General features: G+C 40.2%; 1 long non-coding RNA gene across 1 annotated transcript; it reads right to left on the bottom strand.

Annotated features, from left to right (window-relative positions):
• Window positions 1–550: 550 nt before the first annotated feature.
• LOC137655061 (uncharacterized) lies at window positions 551–20911 on the bottom strand. The gene is made up of 7 exons (XR_011046794.1): window positions 20620–20911; window positions 19046–19155; window positions 17576–17701; window positions 15507–15654; window positions 14238–14363; window positions 1821–1968; window positions 551–678 (listed from the first exon to the last, which is right to left on the bottom strand). It is a non-coding gene; the product is annotated as an uncharacterized lncRNA (long non-coding RNA).
• Window positions 20912–21594: the final 683 nt, after the last annotated feature.

Below are 21594 nucleotides of genomic sequence, written 5' to 3'. Positions count from 1 at the left end.
TTTCCTACTCCCTTAACTGCCCCCAACACTTTGCAACCTTCATTCACTCTCTTGACGTACATCTGCTTCCACTCCCCCATTTGCTGTAACAACAGACCCCAAGTACTTAACCTGATCATCCACCTCAAGTAACTCTCCATTCAACATGACATTCAACCTTGCACCACCTTCCCTTCTCGTACATCTCATAACCTTACTCTTACCCACATTAACTCTCAACTTCCTTCTCTCACACACTTACAAATTCTGTCACTAATCGGCCAATCTTCTCTTCTGTGCCTGCAACCAGTACAGTATCATCCGCAAACAACAACTGATTTACCTCCTATTCATTCATCTCCTAAATTTGGTTATTTGTGGCAGAAATAAAGGTTAAATTTGTTGAAAGCGCACGATTCAAGCTAGAAAAAATATTTCCATATCTATTATCTTAATCTGGTTTAAACTAATTTTACCAAAAGATCTACAATCTCTATAATATCAAGAAAACTATCTTATAAACTCTGTAAATAGAGCAAACATTACACGTCCCTATAGACAAAGGAATATTACCTTTTAAATTATAACTAGTTTATACAGGAATCTCTTGTGGCTTTCACAGGGGGATGGGTTCCCACTGAAGCTTCTCATTTTTCCACATTGCTCTGCTTTGCTAGGAAGGGGTTGGATAGTTACAATCTGAAATGTATTGAAAACACAGTAATACAACTAAGATAAATCCAAATTTCAATTTATTAAATCAAAATGTCAATTTATTTTACTATCAACTTATTATCTAAACGTTTCTACAGTATTTTTCAAATATTTATTTTGATTTCCCCATAGAATTACTACCACTGTTCGTCAAACCTAACTTCTATTAAGATGGTATTAAATGGCCGGAGTGTATATACTGTAGAAAATGCTAACCAAGGGAACCATCTTTTCCCAATTTATATCACTCTCTTCAGCCATATGCAACTTATATTAAAAAGATTTCTTTTTCAAGTTAGTATTTTTAAAATGATAATTATCTATGACATCTTTAATAACTATCTTTACCCTTAGTTTAGCATAATATGTAAACTTTAAAATGACAGGGATGGAAGATATATTATTTATTTAATAAACTTACAATGTTAACTGCATTGAGTAAACATTTGAAAGGCAAAATATGCTTTGCTGTCATACTGTAACAAGGTAACTGATTGCATTCTAATTTACTCATATTTGTCTCTTTTCTGCAATATTTCATATATATTATATAGCCTTGTCCAAGTATCATACCTGTCATACAATAGAGTAAATTTATATTGTTAATAGTCATTTATACTGTTAAAAACACAGTTATTCTTGACCAGGATTGATGAAGCCTAACCTCTACTCACACTCAGTATATTCTGACCTTTCACTTACAGTTATGTTACTTATGCTTATTCAGTACTGTATAAATAAAGAACTGGTGAGGTAATATTTAGGCACTATAGTAGCAAAATGCTGTTTTGTAATTTAATACAGTATACAAATTACAGTAGATAGGACAAACTACCCAATAAAATATGTGCAGGACCAAAGACAACCACTAAATGAATGCAAAATGGTGAAATGTCAAAAAATTCAACAGGGTCAATAACTCAAAATAATAATACATACTCTAGTATGTAAGTCTACTACTGTATCACATGTATATTTATTTCAATGCTTAGAATGTAACCTTGTACATTGAACATGATGGCTTAGAGGGAAGGATGACACTATCTTATATTATGCCTCATTTGGTCAATCAGCAATGCGAGCAAACATGATAACGGAAGGGAAACTACATAATATTCTGTTCCTACCTGTGTACATATTAAACTTGTGAAATTCAAACCATTCAACAATTCTTAGCACGATGCAATGGTTTCTGCTGGGAAGTTATCAACAGTCAACGGACCATTTGCAACTGTGAAGGAAAGTTTTTCCTGTATATAACATCTCTTGGGGGACCTGTAAAATATAATAAGTTTTTATATTAACACAAGATTTTATCATTCTTGCACAACATTCACATAGAATACAAAATTCATAAAAACATTTTACAATGTGCTAAATAAAGTTAATGACTGCTGAAAAGCCACTGTTTACTGTATAGGATGCTGTTTGTCAGAGTAGTCGTGTACGTGTTGATGTATATTGTACAAAAATTGTCTTGTCTATCTTACTTTTTACTTTTGACATTAATAATTTCTAATGGAGAGATTTACTTTACTTTCTCTAGTGAAATTGTCCTCTTGCTTGGAAGCATGCATGAGAAATTTTTATAGCAGGTTTATAAATACATTTATTAAGTTTTAATCATGAATTTCTAAAACCAATGTACTTACAGAATACTACAATCACACCAAACTATTTTAATTTCACTTTTGACAATAAGACAACCGAAGTTAAAATGTGGATTTTAAATTTAATTTTTTCTATGAAGGATGAAGATTGAGCTGTGTGAATATGCTGAAACTAAAGAAGAGGGAAATTGGTGAAAAAGATTCTCCTTACAAAAATTAGATGAAATCTGAACCAGTGGATAATTTGGAGAAAAATCATTATCACTACAGTTTCAGCCAAATTCAGATCTATTTCTTGTACTTCTATATCTTTAGAAGATCCTTACAAAAAAGTTATTCTAACCTTCCACAAACTGAGTTACAGAAAGGTTGTTCCTATTGTTCTCCCAAGGATGTACTTGCACTGCCATGTTAGTTTTTCTCCCCAAGGTATTTTGTTTTTTGTCAATGCACGTGTAAAAATGCCTTGTCACCCTGTTTTTGGTTAGTGAATGCACTGTCAGTAAAAATGGCTACTTGACCTCTGTTTTTGGTTATGAAGTATGGGTACGGTAAAAATGCTGAACTCTGATTGATTGCTTTGTTTCAAGAATATAAAATCAACTGTGACTTTAGAATTCATATGTCAAAGAAAGGGATTTTGACGAAGGAAAAATCTATTTCTGGGGAGAGACCTGTGGCGCCCGGCGAAAAGTCCTTCTTGTATACACCTTTTCTGATAAAAACCTTCCAATTATACCAGAGAAAGATAAAAGCATGGAATGCTGAGGTTACAACCCTCGCGCGAGCACCTTTTGGGTGTCGTGTATAAAGCAAAGGCGCGTGAAATCCACTATTCACAGGTTGTCTTCCATTTAGTTAATTCCTTCGCCAAAGGGATGGGCCGATACAGAGGCCCTAGACACATCCCCATCGCCGCACCACCCACGCCACGACGCGAGCGCCATCTGAACAACATCCTTCTGTATTGACCATGATGGCTTGGAAAGGAAAGGGTGGGATCGTGTAAAATAAGGGGAAGGGTTTCGCCGGGCGCCACAGGTCTCTCCCCAGAAATAGATTTTTCCTTCGTCAAAATCCCTTTTCTGGGTCGAACCTGTGGCGCCGGGCGAAAATGTACCAGAGAATGCCTTCCAAGCCCAACAATAACTACTAATTTAATAAGGGGAGAGAAACAACACCATGTAAAGAAAATCATATATAATTCAGGTAAGTAGGCATAAAATATAAACTAGCCACAGGGCATAGTGAGAGTAAGGATAAACAAACATGATAACAAGGAAACCTCTGAGTATCAGAGGAAAACATGCAACAAAACTGACATGGCTAAGAATATCCCAACTTAATAACAAGGGAAAACAATAATAGTTACAATCATATTAACCTAATATGTAATACACTAGGGCTAACGAACCACCAAGGAAGCGGCGTCGTGGTGCGAGTGGCGGGTAGGAGGGAGAAGAGAAGAGATGGATGAAAGGAAGAACAAAAGATCAATGGGGAGAGATAAGGCTCCCAGCTGCAACCGTTGGATATTTAAGAGCCTGTAAGTTCTTTAGATAGTGGCGTTTGAAGACCATAGGAGATTTCCAACCCGTGTACTTCTTAAGGTTATCAAAGTCCATATTCTGGAAATAGTTGATGGAGGTAGCTATCGATCGGATATCATGAGCATGGGGAAATGATCCCGGATTGGCTTGTTTAATGAAGTATAGGATCTGTTGCCTAATGCCACGTATGGAAATGGTACCTCCTTGTTCTCTGATAAACAAGGGGCCAGACGATTGGGTAGCAGTCCTGGCTAAAAAGGCCCTGAGAGTGGTGACCGGACATAGAGAAGTATCTTGGAGAAGAGGAATAATCTTCCAAGGGGACCACCTATTTTGGGGGTCCTCGTTCTTAGCTAGGAACGCCCTGTCTGGTGAAAGAAGTACCTCACCTGAAGGGAGGAAATCCATGTTCTCTGAGTTTCGTGAGAGAGCTGCTAGTTCTGAGATTCTGGAACCCGAGGCCAAAGCTGTTAGAAATAAAGTCTTCCTAAGAAGAGTGATATAAGAGCAGGATTCGTTGTCCGTGTCGGAGGCCAGTTTGAGGACATCATTTAGAGACCAAGAGACCTTTTGAGGACGGACCGAAGGTCGAAGCCTAGCACATGCTTTTGGAATAGATGAGAAATAAGACTCCGCCAGGTTAATGTTAAACCCAACCAGGAAGACTTTCCTCAGAGCTGACTTAATGGTGGTTATAGTGCTAGCTGCTAGGCCTTTGTCAAAAATGGACCTAAAGAAGGAGATGGCTAAATTAGGAGTCATAACCGAATGGTCTGAAGTCCTTAAGAAATCCGCTAGTTTCTTAACCGCCGAATCATATTGGCGAATCGTTGAGTCCCTTTTGTCTGATTCTATAAAGAGGACATTATCTGGGTCGATGTTTGCGTCCCTACGTGCCGCAAACTTCATGAAATCCACAAAGTTAGGGTTTTGGCTATCCTTGAGGAATCTGACACAGTCCGTGTTTGGACCACCTGGGTCAGTTTGGGGAATGGGATCCGGAAGGGACGGAGTTTCAACTCGAGGAGGAGAGGAAACCAACTGCTCTTTGGCCAGTGAGGTGCCACTAAAGCTACTACCCCGTTGAAGGAGCGGAGTTTGTGCAAGACTTTCAGTAGAAGATTCACTGGAGGGAATAAGAAGATCTTCTGCCAATGGTTCCAATCCAGGGTTAATGCGTCCATGGCATAAGCCTGAGGGTCCAGGTTCGGTGTCACATAACACGGGAGTTTGTGATTGAGTCGGGTCGCGAATAGATCTACCTGGAGACCTGGAACCAGCCTGAGTATCCACCGGAAGGAGTGCATGTCCAGGGACCACTCCGATTCCAGTGGGCTCGTCCTGGATAATGCGTCTGCTATCACATTCTGGACTCCTGCTAGGTGAGTTGCTGACAGGAACCAGTCTTTGTCGGCTGCCAAGGTGAAGATAGTGACTAGGATCTGATTCAGGTTGGGTGATTTGGACCCCCCCCTGTTGAGGCAGTGGACTACGGCCGTGCTGTCTGAGACTACTCTGATGTGGGTCGACCTCGGAGGGGAGATTCTCTTCAGGGTCAAGAACACCGCCATGGCTTCGAGAACATTGATATGGAACTGTCTCATGGCGGGTGACCAAGAGCCCTGACACATCTGATGTTGGGAGTAACCCCCCCAACCACTCAGAGACGCGTCGGTATGAATTGTCACTTGTGGAGAGGGGAACTGTAGAGGAACCGACTTGGAGAGGTTCCTCCGATCGGACCATGGTTGTAGTCTCATTTTCAAGACAGAGGGGATCTTCGAGGTCTTGTCTCTTAAAGGTATTGTCGCCCTCTTTCTCCAAACTCGATTGATGTCTTTGAGTTTGGCTTTTAATAGGAGATCGGTCAGTGAGGCAAACTGGAGTAGGCCGAGGACTCGTTCTAAAGCTCTTCTGGACACCTGTTTGTGTTTGAGAAAGTTCCTGACCTTGGAAGCTATCTCCCTCACCTTCTTGGGAGGAAGGGAGAGCTTGTGTTTTGAGAGGTCCCAACGGATGCCTAACCATTCGAAGAGGCTTGATGGTTGTAGGCGGGACTTCCGGAGGTTGACTTGGAAGCCCAGTTTGGCGAGAAAATGGAGTACCTTCGACGTAGCTCTTTTGCATTCCTGGTGCGACTGGGCCCAAATGAGCCAATCGTCCAGATAGGCGACGATTTGTATCCCTTGGTGTCTGAGTTGCTCGAGCACCGTCTCCCCCAGTTTCGTGAATACCCTGGGGGCAATGCTGAGACCGAAGGGCATGACTTTGAATGCGAAGGCTCTCTTGCCGAGACGGAAGCCTAGATAAGGAGAGAAGTTTCGAGCTACTGGGACATGATAATAGGCGTCGGTAAGATCGATAGAGGTGGTGACGGCCCCACGGGGAAGTAAGGTCCGTACCTGAGAGATAGTCAGCATACGGAACTTGTCGCAAAGGATGTAAGAGTTGAGCTTCGACAAGTCCAGAACTACCCTCAACGCCGACGAGTCTTTCTTCGGGACTGTAAACAGGCGGCCTTGGAACTTCAGGGATCGAACCCGCTTGATTGCTCTCTTCTTGAGTAACTCCGCAGTGTACTCTTCCAGGATGGGAGTGGGTCTCTGGAAGAAGGTCACCGGTGGAGGAGGGGATCCCTGTGACCATTTCCAACCCAAGCCCCTTGATATTATGCTGTGAGCCCATGGACTGAAGGTCCAATGATCCCGGAAGTGATAAAGTCTCCCTCCTACCGGCATCACATCATTGGGAGGGAGTGAACTTAGGGCCCCTCCCTCCACGGGAACCCCTTGCTCTGGGCCCGCCGCGTTGGCGGAACTGTCCTCTACCTCTGGAACTCCCTCTTTGGTATCCACGAAAGGAACCGGAGGGTTCGTAGGCAGGGTTGTATGCAGGTGAGGGCATCCAAGAGGGGTTGGGCTGTGTACCAGGGGGAGCAGCGAGGTAGACTACCTGCTGAGGAGGCGCCTGTTGTCGAGAAGTCGAGGCCGCGGAAGGCTGTGGGGACGAGGTACCCCGGGCCGCTTTGTAAGGACTAAACCTCAGCTTCTTCTTGAAGAATGTGTGTCTCTGGGGTTCGAACCTCTTTTTGGCTGAGAGACCCCACCTTACCTGCAAATTCTGGTTTGCCCTCGCTGCGTCCTGAAGAACCTTATCCACCTCGGTCTGAGGGAAGAGGGTCTTACCCCAGCAGGAGGAAGCTATCAGTCTGTTCGGCTCATGCCTGATGGTGGCCTCCGACAGAACGAACTTCCTGCAACTAACCCGTGCTGACCAGAAGTCATGGAGATCTATTTGGTAGGATAGCAGCTGGTTCTTTGTGGCGACTCTGAACAGCGTTTCCTCTGGGTAAAGAGATGCAAGGGACTCCATGGAGGTGATGGATTGGAGGGACCTAGCAAGTCTAGTACGGGTCTCGAACTCAGTTTTGAGAAGACTCTCTATTAATCTGGGAAGCTTCTCAGAGAAAAGAGTAGAGGCACAGTCCGGGTCTAGTTTCCCCACCGTGAAGGTAGAGGCCGCAGCATCCCAGGCTGCCGAGGAACCCGGAATAAGCAAAGAGGTGGGGTCCGTCTCCTTGAGAGCCGGCATGGAAGAGCCTTCTTTGATGGCCTGTATAGTCAGCTCTGTGACTTTGTCTATGAGCGGCAAAGAGATGGAGGCCGCTGTCGTAAAAATAGTGTAGGAACCCTTGTGAGGGGTGAGCTTGGAGTTAATACACCCCCACTCTGATAGTGTTCTGGCCCAGATAGCCTGGGCCTGCTCTTTTGGAAATATGACCGTTTCCTTCGGTACCTTGTCCATACGGACCAATGCATGTTCCTTTAACCGTACAAAACCATTGAACGGGAATGCTAGGCCCGGGGGATAGAACTCCAGGTCCTCTAGAGGGCGGGTGCCCATGCCCTCCAGAGTTAGGGAGCCATCTACGAATGGAGCATGCAAAGCAAACCGCCAAGGATTGTTTTTATCGAAGGGCGGCAGCTTCGATGCGTCTGGGGCAGAAGGGGGAGGGAACTGAGTTCCGGCGCGGATCAGAGTAGCCATCATATCCTTAATCTCTGTTATTGCACCAGAGTGATGTTGAACTTGATCCCTGACCAATCCTTTGATCAGTTGGATGGGGAGGAGATCAGCCCAGGGTACCTGAAAGTCACCCGTTGGTTTTTTCTTGGATTTGGTAGACTTAGACTTCTTAGGAGTAGTGGTTTTACGAGGAGCAATATGAATATCAGGAGCTGTCGAGGGTCCGGGGACCGGTGACGTTGATACTGGCAAAGCTGAAGTCTTATAAGTTCGAAGTGGCTTCACCTTGGGTCGTACGGAGGCAGAGGGATCCCGAGGAGAAGCCTTAGAGTTATCAAAACCTAGAAAGGAAGAGGTAGAAGAGGGAGTAGGAGAGAAAAGGGTTTCCACCAACTCGGCACCACTTACCTGCTCGTCCCTGGGTTCTACGTCTATATCCAGACCAGCCATGTCCATCGGTACGAGGGTTTCGTCCTCCACGGAAATGGTAGCCCTGACTTCTTCAATTAAAGGGGCAGCAAGGTCAGGAGAGACTGCAGCAGTAGTCGAGCCTGGGAAGAGACGGGAGGCCATATCCCCATAGAGGAGATAGGGAGCGCCAGACGGGGCATTCCTGCCAAAGCCCGACACCCACGGCCGAAGAGTAGCCCTTGCTGACCGAAGAGAGACATCATCGGCCTGTAAGATTTGCAGTGATTAGTGATGGAGGAGGGGGTTTGCCCTCCTAAATATACTGTGTATATCATATTCATGTCTATATTAGTGCCTGCCAACGAGAAATAAGGAACAAAGGGAAAACCCACTTACATCATCATTCAGCAGAACTGACGACAACTCGTAACAGAACGAGCACAAATCCGGGAACCACACTGGGTATTGGGCCTGTCCCGGTTCCTGGATAAAGGGAATGGAGCAGTGAGCATGAGACCGGCAGAGGTCATGCCCAACGGGGTCGCTGAATGAGGCAGAGCATCCTTCAGCAGTACAACGGGCCTTCTGTAAAAGAAAGGAGACATGAGTCTGGTGATGCTTGAAACTCTGATAAGGGATAAAAACCTATTATTTTAGAGTTCTGGCACTCACTGAATTACCTAAGCACCCATATTGCATTGACCAAACAACTAACTATTAACTTTAAGTTGATACTGCCCCATACCATTGTTGGCACTTTAAAATTCAATTGTCTGTATATTTGTAATGCACCCAATGTCTGTTAATGACATAAGGATAATAAGCTTAAAGTAACCCGCCGACCTCCAAGGGTCGGGGAAGCAGTGACATGCCCTTAAAATAAATACAAACACCAGCCTTAGCTAAAGGCAAGGCAAATATAAGTGTGAAGTGTATGGGCGACCTCCGGTGAAGCCGGAGCTCCGGTGAGGCCGGATCGTAATGAAATGTCCTGAATAAAGGAGCCTTAGCTAATTAGCTAAGGCAACTTTAAGTGTTAAGTGTTTGGGCGACCTCCGGTGACGCCGGAGGATAATGAGATGCCCTGAATAATTCAATTGTGGCTAATAATTCAATTGTGAAAGATAAAAAGCTAAGTCGTAGCTAAAGACTAAAGCTTAGATTATAGTAAAGCGTATTTACGATCTCCGGTGAGGCCGGAGGGAGAAGAAAGGTCCTGAATAATTATTGTGAATAACAACACAGTTGTAATAACAAAGGCTATTGTGGATATGGCCGTGGCCTGAGACCGAAGTAAGGGCCACCGGAGGGTCTTATCTAAACAATATGAAGCCCGTCCCATGTAGTAAACAATATAAATATAACAATAGAACGAAAGTTATTGAGAATCCCTCGTGGCGGAGTATAACTCAAGGCGGAGTGGATAACGTTCATAACTACTCCCGAGCCGTAACGGGGAGAGGACGAAACACGGACCAAAATAACGCTAACAATTGAAAAGTCACGAAAAATAAATAACTCGTAAGTTATCATCCACCCAGAGGGGGAGAGGTGAGGGAGGGAGAACCCGCTGAACGCACAAAACGGAAAACGGGAAATCCGCTCCCCCACCGGAGCTAAGAAAGAAAACGAGAGAAAGGGGTAACTCGTGACTGCGAACAGAAAACGGGGACCCCAATCTCCCGCTCTCTTGGACACAAAAACAGGACTAAAAATCACAAAACACTATTATAAACGTATAAAATAAAAATGTACATCCATATAATACTACGATCGAAGACTAGCATCCGTTAAAACTTAAAATAAATAGCACTGTTCCTTTAACCGAGTCGAGTGACGAACGCCTCGGGCGGTTACTAAACAAAAACAAAGCTAAATCGCTATCTCGATCGTAGGCTGGACTTACTTGCAAAAAGTACCATGAGCATAAAATAAAAATAAAAATAATAACGGTTCTAAAGGCATAAGGCCAGGGACTTAACCAAGAACCTAAGTGACAGAGTACTAAACGGGCAGATAAAGATGAATTCCCAAACAAGTGAACAAACAATGGCCGCCATGAACGGCCAGACGGGAATAATAAAACAGACTATACTGGATATAAAACACAAGCCCGGTACAATAAAATACTGTCAAAACAAACTATGGTACTTAACATTGGAATGTGTGAAGATGGAGCTTCGGACATGACAAAATAAATCCACGATAGATAAAAAAGACCGAGAGCACAACGAAAACATTCAATACTTTGAATTCCAAAAAGAAGGATGATGTTCAGATGGCGCTCGCGTCGTGGCGTGGGTGGTGCGGCGATGGGGATGTGTCTAGGGCCTCTGTATCGGCCCATCCCTTTGGCGAAGGAATTAACTAAATGGAAGACAACCTGTGAATAGTGGATTTCACGCGCCTTTGCTTTATACACGACACCCAAAAGGTGCTCGCGCGAGGGTTGTAACCTCAGCATTCCATGCTTTTATCTTTCTCTGGTATAATTGGAAGCTTTTTATCAGAAAAGGTGTATACAAGAAGGACTTTTCGCCCGGCGCCACAGGTTCGACCCAGAAAAGTGCGTGTCGGTACCTGACTGCCATGGATTACTTTGTGCAGATGTGTAGTGGATGTTGTTTCTCACTTTTGAGTTTATTGGATGGTTTTATGGACATTACTACATTGGAGCTCCAGACATTACATTGGAACTCCACAGGTAGCTAATAGTTTTCTGCATAACGTTCATCCACAACCTTCAATGTTTGCCACTTATGATTTTAGTTTAGATAAGTGAAGTGCTTAACCAAAAGGTTACAGACATTTGCCAATTTACCCCTTCGAGTTTGTACAATATATATCTAACACTAAATACTTGGCGACAGGGATAAAATGTGTAGCGAAAAGAGTACGCTTGCTAGAAAATAGGAGCAGTAAGAATTTTTAATCACTAGCGAAGCAACCATAAAGCAGAGTAAACCCAATAAATAATGATTTCAATTAAGTAATGAGCCATTTGTAATAATACAGTGGTACCTCTATAATACGAATTTAATCCGCTCCACAACCGACTTCGGGTGTAGAAAATGTTCGGATGTCGAAACGAATTTTCCCATAAGAATACATTGAAATAGGATTAATCCGTGGTTAAGCCCAAAAACCTATGATAACTTCTTAATAAACTACTACACATAATTTCCCATGAGAATAATGCACACTAAATTAGATAATACCGATGTAAAAAAGAATTATCAAAAAATGATAAATAAGAAACGTGTTTTTAACGTCACTTTACCTTAGAAACTCCAGCGCAGGTGTTGTTGGTCTTGCTACGCAGAGAGGAGATGGGCGGGCAGCGAGGAGGTAGGGAGGTTAACTACGATAAACGTACACTACCGTAACTTATTCTAACTTACACTAAGTGAACTTTAACATAACTTAGCTTACTCTTTTATTTTATTTTTATATTTTATATTTTTTTTTACATTTTCTTTTTTTCTTTTTGATGATTAATTTTAATCACTTTCACTCTCTACACTTGAAATTGATTGAATTTTTTTTCTCTTCACTCTTCACTGTTTTCTTTGAACCAATTCCTTCCTCTTCATCACGAGTTTGCTTCGTAGTTTTTTTTAAAGAAGCTATCGATAGAAAGTTGCTTGGTACAGCTTTTCAGAATGTTTCGAAAATAAGTTAAGGAAACATCATCAAACTGCGCAACTACACGACAAACCTGCAATTTCTTTGGATGGTATTTGTCGATGAAGTCGACCACGTCTTGATATTTTCCTAACACCTCTTTTATTTGCGCCGAATCTATTGCAAGTTCACTCATACGGACACCACGCTCATGCTTTTCAATAATTCCTTGCTTTACTTCTAAAGAAAGCATTCCCTTATTCCTTTTCTCACCACTACCACTACCACTTGCGAAACTAAGCCTTTTAGGACCCATGATTTACGTAAAATACTGTAAAAGGATGAACGTAAAAAATCACGATTAAAACACAGTTAATAGCAGAACGCACAGGACACAACCACACAAAGCCGAGAGAACAGAGGAATGTCCCAAGCCACGCTAATTGAGGGTCCCTCTGAGGTCGAAGTGCTGCCTTCTATCGGCGGAAATAAAAAACAAATCAGGCGCTATGAGCACCGACTACGCGTACGAGTATTGTTTACTTCGGGTGTCGAAAAAAAAATTCGGGTGTAGAGTAGGAACGTGTTCGAATTGTACTTCGCGTGTCGAAAAATTCGGATATAACCGGTACGACAAAAATTGCTTACTTCGTGTGTCGAAATAAAATTCGGGTGTAGAGTAAAAAATTTGCTCGAATTTTACTTCAGATGTAGAGGTTCCACTGTACATTATTGTGATGAAGACTTCTACGAACAACTCTACTCCATAGAAAAAGTAATGGAAAATTAAGTTTACCATGCATCCGAAAACCTGGCAACGGGTCCCACCCACCCCCCACATCGCCCACCCACCCACGTGTTTTCACAGTGTTTCATTAACATTATTCAATTTTGATTAGAGTATTTTTTTTTTCATCAAAGACTTCTGTGTTTAGATATACAGCCTTTCTCTATTTTACCCATTTACTGTATTCTCCCATGAAAAAAAAGATTCCCTAGTGAAAACCCATTATTAATAGGTAAAAGGGAATCCTGTATCTCAAACATACATACGTATACCAAGGCACTTCCCCCAATTTTTGGGGGTAGCCGACATCAACAAATGAAACAAACAAAAAAAGGAGACCTCTACTTTCTACGTTCCTCCCAGCCTAACAAGGGACTCCACAGAGTTCAGCTGGTACTGCTAGGGTGCCATAGCCCACCCTCCCCCGCTATCCACCACAGATGAAGTTTCATAATGCTGAATCCCCTACTGCTGCTACCTCCGCGGTCATCTAAGGCATCGGAGGAAGCAGCAGGGCCTACTGGAACTGCGTCACAATCGCTCGCCATTCATTCCTATTCCTAGCACGCTCTCTTACCTCTCTCACATCTATCCTCCTATCACCCAGAGCTCCCTTCACTCCATCCATCCACCCAAACCTTGGCCTTCCTCTTGTACTTCTTCCATTAACTCTTGCATTCCTCACCTTCTTTAGCAGACAGCCATTTTCCATTCTCTCAACATGGCCAAACCACCTCAACACATTCATATCCACTCTAGCTGCTAACTCATTTCTTACACCCGTTCTCACTCTCACCACTTCGTTCCTAACCCTATCTACTCGAGATACACCAGCCATACTCCTTAGACACTTCATCTCAAACATATTCAATTTCTGTCTCTCCATCACTTTCATTCCCCACAACTCCGATCCATACATCACACTTGGTACAATGACTTTCTCATATAGAACTCTCTTTATATTCATGCTCAACCCTCTATTTTTTGTTACTCCGTTGACTGCCCCCAACACTTTGAAACCTTCATTCACTCTCTGACGTACATCTGCTTCCACTCCCCCATTTGCTGCAACAACAGACCCCAAGTACTTAAACTGATCATCCACCTCAAGTAACTCTCCATTCAACATGACATTCAACCTTGCACCACCTTCCCTTCTTGTACATCTCATAACCTTACTCTTACCCACATTACCTCTCAACTTCCTTCTCTCACACACACTTACAAATTCTGTCACTAATCGGCCAAGCTTCTCTTCTGTGCCTGCAACCAGTACAGTATCATCCGCAAACAACAACCGATTTACCTCCCATTCATTCATCTCCTAAATTTGGTTATTTGTGGCAGAAATAAAGGTTAAATTTGTTGAAAGCGCACGATTCAAGCTAGAAAAAATATTTCCATATCTGATATCTTAATCTGGTTTAAACTAATTTTACCGAAAGATCTACAATCTCTATAATATCAAGAAAACTATCTTATAAACTCTGTAAATGGAGCAAACATTACATGTCCCTTTAGACAAAGGAATATTACCTTTTAAATTATAACTAGTTTATACAGGAATCTCTTGTGGCTTTCACAGGGGGATGGGTTCCCACTGAAGCTTCTCATTTTTCCACATTGCTCTGCTTTGCTAGGAAGGGGTTGGATAGTTACAATCTGAAATGTATTGAAAACACAGTGATACAACCAAGATAAATCCAAATTTCAATTTATTAAATCAAAATGTCAATTTATTTTACTATCAACTTATTATCTAAAAGTTTCTACAGTATTTTTCAAATATTTATTTTGATTTCCCCATAGAATTACTACCACTGTTCGTCAAACCTAACTTCTATTAAGATGGTATTAAATGGCCGGAGTGTATATACTGTAGAAAATGCTAACCAAGGGAACCATCTTTTCCCAATTTATATCACTCTCTTCAGCCATATGCAACTTATATTAAAAAGATTTCTTTTTCAAGTTAGTATTTTTAAAATGATAATTATCTATGACATCTTTAATAACTATCTTTACCCTTAGTTTAGCATAATATGTAAACTGTAAAATGACAGGGATGGAAGATATATTATTTATTTAATAAACTTACAATGTTAACTGCATTGAGTAAACATTTGAAAGGCAAAATATGCTTTGCTGTCATACTGTAACAAGGTAACTGATTGCATTCTGATTTACTCATATTTGTGTCTTTTCTGCAATATTTCATATATATTATATAGCCTTGTCCAAGTATCATACCTGTCATACAATAGAGTAAATTTTTATTGTTAATAGTCATTTATACTGTTAAAAACACAGTTATTCTTGACCAGGATTGATGAAGCCTAACCTCTACTCACACTCAGTATATTCTGACCTTTCACTTACAGTTATGTTACTTATGCTTATTCAGTACTGTATAAATAAATAACTGGTGAGGTAATATTTAGGCACTATAGTAGCAAAATGCTGTTTTGTAATTTAATACAGTATACAAATTACAGTAGATAGGACAAACTACCCAATAAAATATGTGCAGGACCAAAGACAACCACTAAATGAATGCAAAATGGTGAAATGTCAAAAATTCAACAGGGTCAATAACTCAAAATAATAATACATACTCTAGTATGTAAGTCTACTACTGTATCACATGTATATTTATTTCAATGCTTAGAATATAACCTTGTACATTGAACATTAGATGGCTTAGAGGGAAGGATGTCACTATCTTATATTATGCCTCATTTGGTCAATCAGCAATGCGAGCAAACATGATAACGGAAGGGAAACTACATAATATTCTGTTCCTACCTGTGTACATATTAAACTTGTGAAATTCAAACCATTCAACTATTCTTAGCACGATGCAATGGTTTCTGCTGGGAAGTTATCAACAGTCAACGGACCATTTGCAACTGTGAAGGAAAGTTTTTCCTGTATATAACATCTCTTGGGGGACCTGTAAAATATAATAAGTTTTTAAATTAACACAAGATTTTATCATTCTTGCACAACATTCACATAGAATACAAAATTCATAAAAACATTTTACAATGTGCTAAATAAAGTTAATGACTGCTGAAAAGCCACTGTTTACTGTATAGGATGCTGTTTGTCAGAGTAGTCGTGTACGTGTTGATGTATATTGTACAAAAATTGTCTTGTCTATCTTACTTTTTACTTTTGACATTAATAATTTCTAATGGAGAGATTTACTTTACTTTCTCTAGTGAAATTGTCCTCTTGCTTGGAAGCATGCATGAGAAATTTTTATAGCAGGTTTATAAATACATTTATTAAGTTTTAATCATGAATTTCTAAAACCAATGTACTTACAGAATACTACAATCACACCAAACTATTTTAATTTCACTTTTGACAATAAGACAACCGAAGTTAAAATGTGGATTTTAAATTTAATTTTTCTATGAAGGATGAAGATTGAGCTGTGTGAATATGGTGAAACTAAAGAAGAGGGAAATTGGTGAAAAAGATTCTCCTTACAAAAATTAGATGAAATCTGAACCAGTGGATAATTTGGAGAAAAATCAGTATCACTACAGTTTCAGCCAAATTCAGATCTATTTCTTGTACTTCTATATCTTTAGAAGATCCTTACGAAAAAGTTATTCTAACCTTCCACAAACTGAGTTACAGAAAGGTTGTTCCTATTGTTCTCCCAAGGATGTACTTACACTGCCATGTTAGTTTTTCTCCCCAAGGTATTTTGTTTTTTGTCAATGCACGTGTAAAAATGCCTTGTCACCCTGTTTTTGGTTAGTGAATGCACTGTCAGTAAAAATGGCTACTTGACCTCTGTTTTTGGTTATGAAGTATGGGTACGGTAAAAATGCTGAACTCTGATTGATTGCTTTGTTTCAAGAATATAAAATCAACTGTGACTTTAGAATTCATATGTCAAAGAAAGTGCGTGTCGGTACCTGACTGCCATGGATTACTTTGTGCAGATGTGTAGTGGATGTAGTTTCTCACTTTTGAGTTTATTGGATGGTTTTATGGACATTACTACATTGGAGCTCCAGACAGTACATTGGAACTCCACAGGTAGCTAATAGTTTTCTGCATGACATTCATCCACAACCTTCAATGTTTGCCACTTATGATTCTATTTTAGATAAGTGAAGTGCTTAACCAAAAGGTTACAGACATTTGCCAATTTACCCCTTCGAGTTTGTACAATATATAGCCAACACTAAATACTTGGTGACAGGGATAAAATGTGTAGCGAAAAGAGTACGCTTGCCAGAAAATAGGAGCAGTAAGAATTTTTAATCACTAGCGAAGCAACCATAAAGCAGAGTAAACCCAATATATAATGATTTCAATTAAGTAATGAGCCATTTGTAGTAATACATTATTGTAATGAAGACTTCTACGAACAACTCTACTCCATAAAAAATGTAATGGAAAATTAAGTTTACCATGCATCCGAAAACCTGGCAACGGTCCCCCCCCCCACCCCCCACGTGTTTTCACAGTGTTTCATTAACATTATTCAATTTTAATTAGAGTATTTTTTTTTTGCCATCAAAGACTTGTGTGTTTAGATACACAGCCTTTCTCTATTTTACCCATTTACTGTATTCTCACACGAAAAAAAAAAGATTCTCTAGTGAAACCCAATTATTATAAGTAAAAGGGAATCCTGAATCTCCTAAATCTGGTTATTTGCGGCAGAAATAAAGGTTAAATTTGTTGAAAGCGCACGATTCGTTAGAAAAATAATTTTCATATATCTTAATCTGGTTTAAACTAATTTTACCAAAAGATCTACAATCTCTATAATATCAAGAAAACTATCTTATAAACTCTGTAAATAGAGCAAACATTACACGTCCCTATAGACAAAGAAATATTACCTTTTAAATTATAACTAGTTTATACAGGAATCTCTTGTGGCTTTCACAGGGGGATGGGTTCCCACTGAAGCTTCTCATTTTTCCACATTGCTCTGCTTTGCTAGGAAGGGGTTGGATAGTTACAATCTGAAATGTATCAAAAATACAGTGATAAAACTAAGATAAATCCAAATGTCAATATATCAAATAAATCAAAATATAAATTTATTTTATCATCAACTAATAGCCTAAAATTCTTCTACAGTATTTTTGAAATATCTACTTTCCCCCCCACCCCCCCCCCCCATAAAATTACTACCACTGTTCGCCAAACCTAATTTCTATTAAGATGATATTAAATGGCTGGAGTGTATATACTGTAGATAATGCAAACAAAAGGGAACCATCTTTACCAAATTTATACCCGTCTCTTCAGCCATATGCAACTTATATTAAAATGATTTCTTCGTAAAAATTCGTATTTTCAAAATGACAATTATCTATGACATCTATAATAACTTCATCTTTACTCTTAGTTTTTTACATTAAAACATGTTAATTGTATATAATGACAAGGATAAAAGATATACCTCAACCAAATTACACTTAACTACATTGAGCAAACCTTTAAAAGGCAAAATATGTTTTGCTGTCATACTGTAACAATGGAACTAATTGCATTGTAAGTTACTCCTATTTGTCTTGCTTGCAATATTTCTGATATAATGCAATGGGTTTATTTCCACATAATTTAAAAAAGTTAGTAATACGAATAATGCAGTTTAAAATCATTTAAGGCTAACCCTCATCCTACCAGTACTCTCAAACTGATAACCTCATGGAAATATTTTTAATAAACTTTCCAAAGCCGAGACCATTTCTTATCTAGTTGGCTCTTACAACAACCTATATCTCATACATTTAGATGTTATTACTTTGTTTCATAGAGGAAAACTAAAACTACATGAAATTTTTACCATTTATAATCTTGTTAACATTTACTTACAAAATCTACCTAAACTCTGTAAAAGATATATTACCATGAATTTCTAAAGAATGTAATATGGAAAATGTCCTAAGAAATAAATAAGATATATCAAACAAGATTTGTTTTTTAAATTTAAAATGTTTTAGAACCCTAATTGTAAAAAATCAGAAACTCATGTCCACAAAATTTAAATGAAAAGTGATATAGCAAATATTCCTGCTTGAGGGAAATATTTTGGAAACTAATTTCAGCATATCAACTAACCTCATAACTATTACCAATATCATTTATGTAGCCTAACATACAAGTACTTTAAGCTAGCCTCTAAAACACATATCCTAAGATGGTACCACACTACCTATATGAATAGAAATTTTAATGCATTCATCCACTCTGGTATCGACTTTTTAAAAGTATAGTACATCTATCATTGTTATCCCTACCTAAATTGAAATCCTAAAGGTAGATTTCTCGCGACATGCATTGGAGGTACTTGTACTCACATAGATTCTGCCCGTCATCTGCATACTTGAACGATGTTAGTTTCACGATGGCTTTACATTGTCAGTCATCTGCATACTTAAAGAAGTTAGGCTCATGATGGAGGCAAAACCTGATGAACGGGAGCTAGGAGTGTTGGTGATAATGGCAAAAAAAGATCTGACCGATTACAATAATTACAGAGGCATCAAACTTAAATCACTTATGAAAATATATACAGTAGTTAATTATGCTCATTCTAAAAAGACTAGAGAAATATGATGTGCACTTTTTTTAATGTCTGGCTTTATTGGTTTTCATTGGCTGTTTCCTCTCCATTCTATAATATAATTTTTAGGCCTTCCTACTTTCCTTAAAGGGTTGTCCTACTTAATATTTTTACTTATGCGCCTCTTCCCAATTTCTTGGCCACCCCACTTTCCTCCTCTTCTTCACCTCTTTTAACTTTCTTGGCTGGCCAACTTTTCTCTTCTTATTCTCCCCTTCCGACTTCCTTGGCCGGCCAACTTTTCTCTTCTCATTCTCCCCTTCCGACTTCCTCGGACGGCCAACTTTTCTCTTCTCATTCTCCCCTTCCGACTTCCTCGGACGGCCAACTTTTCTCTTCTCATTCTCCCCTTCCGACTTCCTCGGACGGCCAACTTTTCTCTTCTCATTCTCCCCTTCCGACTTCCTCGGACGGCCAACTTTTCTCTTCTCATTCTCCCCTCCCGACTTCCTCGGACGGCCAACTTTTCTCTTCTCATTCTCCCCTCCCGACTTCCTCGGACGGCCAACTTTTCTCTTCTCATTCTCCCCTCCCGACTTCCTCGGACGGCCAACTTTCCTCTTCTCATTCACCCCTCCCGACTTCCTCGGACGGCCAACTTTTCTCTTCTCATTCACCCCTCCCGACTTCCTCGGACGGCCAACTTTTCTCTTCTCATTCTCCCCTTCCGACTTCCTCGGACGGCCAACTTTTCTCTTCTCATTCACCCCTCCCGACTTCCTCGGACGGCCAACTTTTCTCTTCTCATTCACCCCTTCCGACTTCCTCGGACGGCCAACTTTTCTCTTCTCATTCTCCCCTTCCGACTTCCTCGGACGGCCAACTTTTCTCTTCTTATTCTCCTCTTCCAACTTTCTTGGCCGCCTAGCTTTCCTCTTATTTGCATTAACCTTATTTTTGGGTCTTAAATTGTAAGATTTTTTTTGTATTCTATGATCTCCCGTGTTGATTTCTTTAACATTTCCTAGTTCTACCTTCCTTCTCTTACTTACAGGAATCTTAAATATTAAGTTTACACCCTCATAATTCCAATCTTCCTCCATGCTCAATTCTTCACTCAAAGCCTCTTCTAGTACATCGCCATCATAGAACCCTAGCTCCCTTTTTCTTTTAAGTAAAGTCTTCTCTATTTCTTTCCCAATACAATCATCTACAGACATTGGTACTAGACTACTACCACCACCACCAGCATCATCTACAGACATTGGTACTAGACTACTACCACCACCACCAGCATCATCATCATCAGATTCAAGTTCCCATTCTTCATTTTCTTTCAATGGTAAGCCATGTGCCAGCAATACGTACTTGTCTATAATGGCATCAAAATTCTTTTTTGCCCTCTTGATTGCTGTTTCAGTATCTTCTTGACTGTCCCTTGATTCTTCTTCATACACCTCCTGAAAAGAATATTAACAACACTTTAGAAAAAAAATGAAAATTATAATTCTATATACAGTAAAGCACCAGTCCTGTACTTTCAATGGTCTTTTGATCATTTAAAGCAATACTGTATTTCCCAACACCTTAAAAGAAAATTTTTAAATGAAAAAAAGGTATTTTGACATAGAGAAAATCTATTTCTGGGGAGATATGTGTCGCCCGGTGAAAAGGTCTTTCTTGTCACTTTTCTGATATAAATAACTTCCAAATATACCACAGAAAGTTAAAGCATGGAATGCAGAGGTTACTACCCTCGCGCGAACACCCTTAGGGCGTCGTGTATGAAGATAGGGTGTATGAAAACCACTATTCACAGGTCGTCTTCCATTTAGATAATTCCTTCGCCAATAGGGGATGAGCCGCTACAGCAGCACTAACCAAACCAACCTGAACCACTCCACCGACGCCCGACATGAGCGCCATCTACACATCCTTCTGTATGAAAGATGGCTTGGAAAGGAAAGGGACGGGGAAAAACCAGCGAAGGGTTTCACCGGGCGACACATATATCTCCCCAGAAATAGATTTTTCCTTCGTCCTAATCCCTTTTTTGGGTCGGTCTGTGTCGCCCGGTGAAAATATACCAGAGAATGCCTTCCAAGCCCATAAGAAACAAAAAAGGTAAATTAAAAAAGTCATGTACAAGTGGAGGTTACTATATTAAATAAAGAAATGTAATACAACAAACACAATTCCCAAAAACCTTAGGTATAGAAATAGTAAAAAGGGTATAAATTGGACAAAGTAAAGTAATACCGCCTAATCAAATAAAGAAATGTAATACCAGTCACAAATCTCAAAAACCTTAGGTATAAAATAGTAGTAATGCTATCAATGGAA

This window comes from Palaemon carinicauda, chromosome 16 (genome assembly GCF_036898095.1).
Source record: "Palaemon carinicauda isolate YSFRI2023 chromosome 16, ASM3689809v2, whole genome shotgun sequence".
NCBI classification, from domain to species: domain Eukaryota; kingdom Metazoa; phylum Arthropoda; class Malacostraca; order Decapoda; family Palaemonidae; genus Palaemon; species Palaemon carinicauda.
This window is presented reverse-complemented; position numbering and strand designations above follow the sequence as displayed.